Raw genomic sequence first — 7,184 nt, 5'->3', positions numbered from 1 at the left:
TAGTATCTTTATTTCATACCATGGTGATTATGATCCCTATTGCCTAATCCTACAATCAAGGAACGATATAATGATAAATGAATCATGGTATTGTTTTACTCGACTCAAAACAGAGTCTGAATCCCAACGGAGGTGAGGCGTCAGCAGGATTTTTAAATGGATCAGACTTCATAACCACTCACCATGAATCGAAGGGACACAAATCTGGCGCTGCGAGGACGAATTGTCACTTACGCGACAATAGCTTCCCGATACGACCCATTGCACGTGATGTTGGTGTGTCCCCCACCACGGTACAGTTGTGGATAAGAAGGTGGGAGGAGAGTGGGAACTTGAACGACTTGCGTAAGTTGTTTATGCTGAATGATTGGTGGATATGTTACATTGTTCATGGCTATTTAATCTTGCTTATTTAATATGAGAGTTTCTTTCTTAAATGTATTTCGTCTCGCTATTATAATTTTGGTTAGACTACAGATATCCACAGCCATTCCAACACCACAGAAATATTTCAGGTGCACCTCCATAATTCCACACCGGTGGGTGGTTGGCCCTTGCCGACCTCGACCATGAACAAAGTTAGATAGTCGATTGAGTTGTCTCGGTAAAATTAAGCCTATAAGAGCATTTTATTTGTGCCCACCCCGTCACAGTCATTGTGTGTCTTTTGATAGCTATAGTTTATTTATTAAATGTCATTTCAGTGATGGCTCAGGAATGATTTACAGTTTTAATAACCACCAACCAAATTGAGAATATTATGGATATATGTAATCTCGTTCTATTTGATATGCTTTTGAAACCAAAAATATACAGCCATGTTTACTAAATTATGATCAATCCATAGAGTACAAAATTCGAAGAATCTAGAATTGATTGCGATGTTATATAAATTATAAGTTAACAACTTAAGATAATATGTTCTCTTAGCTAGGCCAGGGGGTCCACGGAAAACCACCCCAGCTGAGGATTGACGCCATTATCAGGGCGGCTCGAGAGCAACCCTTAACCAACGCCGAGGCCATTCATGAGGACCTTGGATTAGAAGTGTCATCGATGACAGTACGACGCAGACTCCATGCTGCTGGGATTCATCACAGAACTCCAGGGACGAAGGAGCTCTTGACGGAACAACATAAGGAAGGAAGGCTTGATTTTGCCCAATGTCATGCTGATAAGGGTTTGGACTTTTGGGGCAGGGTCATCTTTACTAACGAGAAGTGCTTCTCGTCCACATCGCGTGGGAAGCTGCATTGTTGGCGAACAAATAGAACTCTGTATGATAAGCAAAATCATTACTTGCATCAATTATCAATTGCATTCTTCTTTATATTAATTATTAATCTTCAGATTTTGTTCCACGGAAGTGGACTGTCAAAATATACAAAGGGAGTTTACAAAAATAAGAGTGCTATTTCTGAGATAAATATTAGGTAAGGGACAGTGGCATCATTTGCTCTTTTTCCTCCAATATAATATATTAAATAAATAATTACACAATAGAATTCTTTCAGTGTTGTTCATCACTGAGAATTTAAATTCTCCAAAGGTATATATATATATATATATATATATATATATATATATATATAATATATATATATATATATATATGATTTATATTACACCACCATTTTTTTTTTGTTTTTTCTCTCTTTCAGATATGAACCCGTAACATCGTTGAGGTGGTTCGATCTGGCCATGTCACCTGCAACGTATGGGGCTGGGTGTGTCTGCATGGTATGGGTGATGTGTTCCGTATCGAGGGACGATTTACAGCAGCTAAGTATGTTGAGCTGCTGCAAACCACTCCTTGCCTTCGTTCGACGAGAAAGTAATTTTTCCCTTCACACTGCTCACGTTGTTCAAGAGTGGTTTGCCAGACAGGATAACCTGCTTCTTCTTGAATGGCCGAGAAAAGGAACAGATATGAATGTGATTGAACACGTGTGGGCCCAGATGGTGAACACATGGAAATGGAACATGAGAGAACAACACAGCAACTCATGGCTCACACAACTATGTGGGAAATTTGTAGACGGAGACCACAGCATGGTCAAGGTATTAGATTGTATAATTTAAATGTTATATTTTTTGTAATAGGACATAAAATGTTCTCATTTTGTTCTCACTAGTATTTGGTTAATATGTTTTAATTAAACATAATTCATAACAAGTTTTCTTATAACCATGATATTCTTGATATAATATTCGAAGTATCTGTAAAAAATGGCGTAATGCCTCCATACAATATTTTGTGTATTGCAGTAAACTTTCCTACTTACTCAGGCCCCACATGTTTTTGATGTCTTTCTAATCACCGTTCTTGTTAACAGCATTGAATTATAGAACTGAACGACTCGCTGAGCACTGTTATCATACAGTGAGGTCGGTAGCAGTATTGGCAAATTGTCTTACCTGTATACTTTGTTCTCTGTGGTGTGGCCGATACAGATATGATACTTCGCCACTTATTTTCGCTCATTAGCTTCTTGAAGTCTATTAAAATAGTTTCCATTATTTGAAATGTAATGCTTTATATCCTACTGATATTTTCAATGTATCTTGGTGTAAAACCTAAGTTATAATGAGCAAGAGTAAAAATGTGGCATATTTTTGGGCCGTCGTTTGACGTTTCTGAGTATAGGGGTCATATGCTGTGGGGACATTTTAAAAAGGGTAACTGTCAATTCAGTAGATGATACTCTCTTTATGTCAGCCACTATAAGGAAAGCCCAAATGACTTCACCTATCACCTGAGGTCAACGAAATATATAGTCTATAATATACGGTGCATACATAATTTTAGAAAAAACAAACAGTTAACCCTTAAAGGTCAACCACGTCATATGACGTGTTGCAGAAGTCGTCCCACACATGTTGTTTACGTCATGTGACGTTAAGTTTTTAATTTAGTGCGCCTTCATAGCTTATTGTTTCGATATTGGTTCTGTACTACTTTGCCTTATTAGAGGTCTTGCTGGCCGTTTGCCACTGATCGTCTTCCATTCGTATGAACTGCGCAGGGGAGGGGAGGTAAGGGTGGCCTAGGAGGTTGTCAGAAACGTCAAACCAGCTAATCCTGTGTGGCAAAGGATTGGTGGCGATAATTTTTTGCCGCACACCTTCGATTTTGATGATAGTATATCCCTAGGGAATAAACTTTTTTATTCTATTTTTTATAATTCTATAATGGAACTGACTGTATAGAGATCCAACTCGTTAAATTTCATGTTATAAAATGGGGGGTAATATATCAAGCGAACACTCAAGGGAACAAGAGTTTTAGGACATTACAGTATCAGAGATGAGAAATTTCTTTGCTTTGGTTATGCTTACGGGTATTGTCAGGGGGGGCAATCTTCGATATTATTGGGTCACTGATCCTCTCCTGAATACACTAATGACATATCAGAACTGCATACTGAGCGCAGGGGTTTTTCTTATCACTAAGTTAGCTAGTATAGCTGAGAGAGAGATATATATATAAGTTAGCTAGTATAAGAGAGAGAGAGAGAGAGAGAGAGAGAGAAAAGGAGAGAGAGAAAAAACGTACTGCAACCAATGCTGTAAACTTGGCTTACGCGATAAGGTTAAAACTATCCTGTTATGATGTTCGTGATTTTCGGCAATACCAATATAAAACTTTAAAATGTTTGATCAATTTTAAGTATTGGTGTAATGAATATGACCGATATATAATAATAGACACGGTTGTAAGATAACGTCTTGGCCGAAAGGTAAATGGAACCTTAATAAACAAACTTATATTACAAGTGAGACAACAATCTTCATTACAACGATATAAACTGCTCAGATTTTTTTTTACTCCGTGTGTGTGTGTGTGTGTGTGCGTGTGTCTTTCTCCAACCATACCTAATAATTCCGCCCACCAACGAACTCCAGAACTTATTGGTGGAACTCTTGTTAGCAGAGAAGAGGTTCTCCCCCCCATCCCCCTCAGTAAACACTGTTACCATGTAATTTTTCGAAGTCTCGCAAGACGGTGTACCAGGGAAACCTGTGTCCAACTGTACAAGCGTTGAAACGATGGAAGTTGATCTAGCAACAAACAGTGTTACCAGATGAGGTTGTATACCAATGCTTTTACTCTGCTCATAAGGCAAAGACCGGCAGACAATTGTTAATTGGTAACAATGTTTGTCCGTCGGACATTGTTCGACCGTGAGGACGCACCTTAAGCAATCGTAATCAGCGTTCAAAACTCCGCCATCTACCATCCTGGTGGAGTAATTTATACCCGGAGCTAAATTCTTGAAATGACTGGTTACAAGGACCCCACAGCAATAGATTTTTGATATATTTAATCACCTCGTTTAACAGGGCTTAAGAAAATACTCCCGTTTTCCAGAACATCTTTTCCTGCAGCGTCGTTGGTAGTTTAATCCTTGAACTAGTCCCATTTGCCAGTAATCTAGAACAGCACTAGTAGCAGGTCTGTGTTAAGTCCGACAACGTCATTAGGTCCTGCAAGATTCCTAGTTATCACGTCAATAATTCCTTTACCTTGTGGAAAATTTTAATCCTTTTATATATTACAGCGTAACACTAATTTAAGTAAAAAGTTTAATTCCTGGCATTTTCGCTATAAAACTTAATAATTTCACTATTTCACTTCACAACATATTAATTTCAACTGTTTAATATGTTGTGAAGTGATGTAGTGGAATTATTAAGTTATCAGTGAAATTAAATCAGCAAGCATTGCCTTTATTAATTTTGATTAACAGTTTACTCAAAATAACTATCTTAAAAAGATTATGTAAAAGAAACTTTTAAGTTTGGATCAGTGTACATATCAGTTAATTGTCCAAAGCAATTACTAATTAGTCCCAGGATGAATTTACTAAATATGGAAAATTCTATCCATAAAGAAATCTTAAATGAAACCATAAAATAAGTATTTAGAGAATTTTGTTTCTCTACACTCAAAAATTTATGAAACATAACTGATGAAATATGTTCATGTTTAGGCATTAAAACAATTACATAGCTTAAAGGTTCTGACATTAGCAACTGGTAATACTGAATAGCGAGCCAAGGTAGTTAAGGAAAACAACAACAAAAGTCTCCAGGTACATTTTTCAACCAAAATTAATAACTACACTAAATCGTATTACACTTGACCACGGTCAAGTTAATCTAACAGGACTTTCTCAGCGTCTTTCGCCCATCGGATTTTTGGGGAAAGTTAGATGTAGTTTCCACGTCCAACTTTGTTGTTCCGTGCTTGGTTGCTCTGTTAAGTCCTCAGTTTAACCATTTGGACAGATAATCTGAAATTGAAATAATTACCTACATTGAAATTTAGCTCTTAAGAACCAATATAGTTCATAAATAATTGGTTCATCAATTCATAAATAACGGGTTCATTAATATAAAGTTTAAATTTAAGGTTTAGCACCTACTAAGAAAATTAAATACTTCAGAGCGCGCAGACATTGACTATACATTACCGAAATAAAATTGTAAATAGGCACCGATATTTACTTTTGAGAGTAATTTCATTATTACCCAAGACCACAAAATAAAGTATGGCAAATTACCTAAAAAAAATTACTAACTTATAAATACGAGGCCTTCTCTGAACACCTATCTTTCATGTGACATTTGCAGGCGCTTTCATTATCAGTTTCAAAAAAAAGAAAAAAACGTTTTCATTACCAGTTTCTCAAAAAAAAAAAAAAAAAAAAAACAGACGCTTTCATTATCAGTTTCTGAAAAAAAAAAAAAAACCTGGAATAGAATGGGGTTCTAAATCGGCAAGAGAGATCTAAAGCAGTAATACATTTTCCAGAGTTCGGCCTTACACTTCCTACTGACTAAACCATTCGCTAAACCACTGTCAATTTTGAGGTTCACGCCATTTTATTGATCAAAATGGGCGACCACTACACCCTTAAGAGATGAATCATCGGATAACGAACTTTTCTCCAGGCCAACAGCCCTATCACGTTTTTACACCAAAGGTGGCAGCAGAAAACACTACCTTGTCGAAATGTTTAATTTACATATCTACAACAGGAACTCGCAGCTGCTTAACTAGAAATATCTCTTAAAGTACCCCATAAAAAGCACTAAAATCTTATTAAGAGTATCGCAAGTACTTAACAGCCTCCAATACGCAAATGCCTATTGGCTAAAAATTCTTAATTCCATGAACAAATTATAAGAGCATTAAGAAAAATTAAAATAACCTGTTCCGTATTTAAGCTTAAAAGCAATTATACCAAAACTAGAAATGTTTTAGATTTTTTAAGCGGCCAACTAAATAAACATGTCATATCTCTGCTTAACCATGTCATTTTAGATCTAATCAGATTGTGAGTGGTTGACATTTGTTTTATTTTAAATGGAAAATTTTGCCGACAAAAATTTGGAATGCAGATGGGTAAGTGCTTGTCCCCAGTATCATCAAATATTTACGTGGAATTTTATGAGTCTACAATAGCTAATTCAATTATGGCAGATATTATTATCTGGGTGAGATATATTAACCATGTATTGACATTCAGAAGATTTTAAGAAGTCTCAATAATTTAGTTCCCTCCATAACTTTTACGGTTGACAAAGAAGACAATGGCATTATTTCATTTTTGGATGTTACAGTTGTGAGGTCAGTTGTAAGTTCAAGCTACAAGTCTGAAATACACTGAAAACCTAATAGCAATCTTATGATTAACAATTACTCCTCCCACAAAGTAGATGTAAAGCTCTCAGCATTAAGATCAATGTCCTTTACAGCTACACTTCCTTTACCTACACTTCGGAATTGATCAATGAGGAACTAGTATTTATATATGAAATTGGTATTCAAAATAATTCTATATTAGAAGACATTAATTATAGTCTAATATTAGCAAGAAAAACATTTTACTCATATGAGGAGAAAAGCAGAAAACTAAATTTTATATCTTTCCCATACCATCCCACATTGGAAACTAGTCTACCCCCCGAGGTTACTTGCTCTTGGTGCAGCTTTTTCATACCCTAGCCCATTGGTAAAACCTTACTTCGTAAATAGTCCGGAAAGCAATGGACGAGTCTTTTATAAGATATCATTCATGTAAGTGCGGCAGTTTTTGTATGGATCACTCTGTGGAGACACTCGAAAAGCGCATTTTTAATCATAAATATGTATAAGAACACAGTTTTTGTTGGAA

Source organism: Macrobrachium nipponense, chromosome 1 (genome assembly GCF_015104395.2).
Source record: "Macrobrachium nipponense isolate FS-2020 chromosome 1, ASM1510439v2, whole genome shotgun sequence".
In the NCBI taxonomy this organism is placed as follows: Eukaryota; Metazoa; Arthropoda; class Malacostraca; order Decapoda; family Palaemonidae; genus Macrobrachium; species Macrobrachium nipponense.
This window is presented reverse-complemented; position numbering follows the sequence as displayed.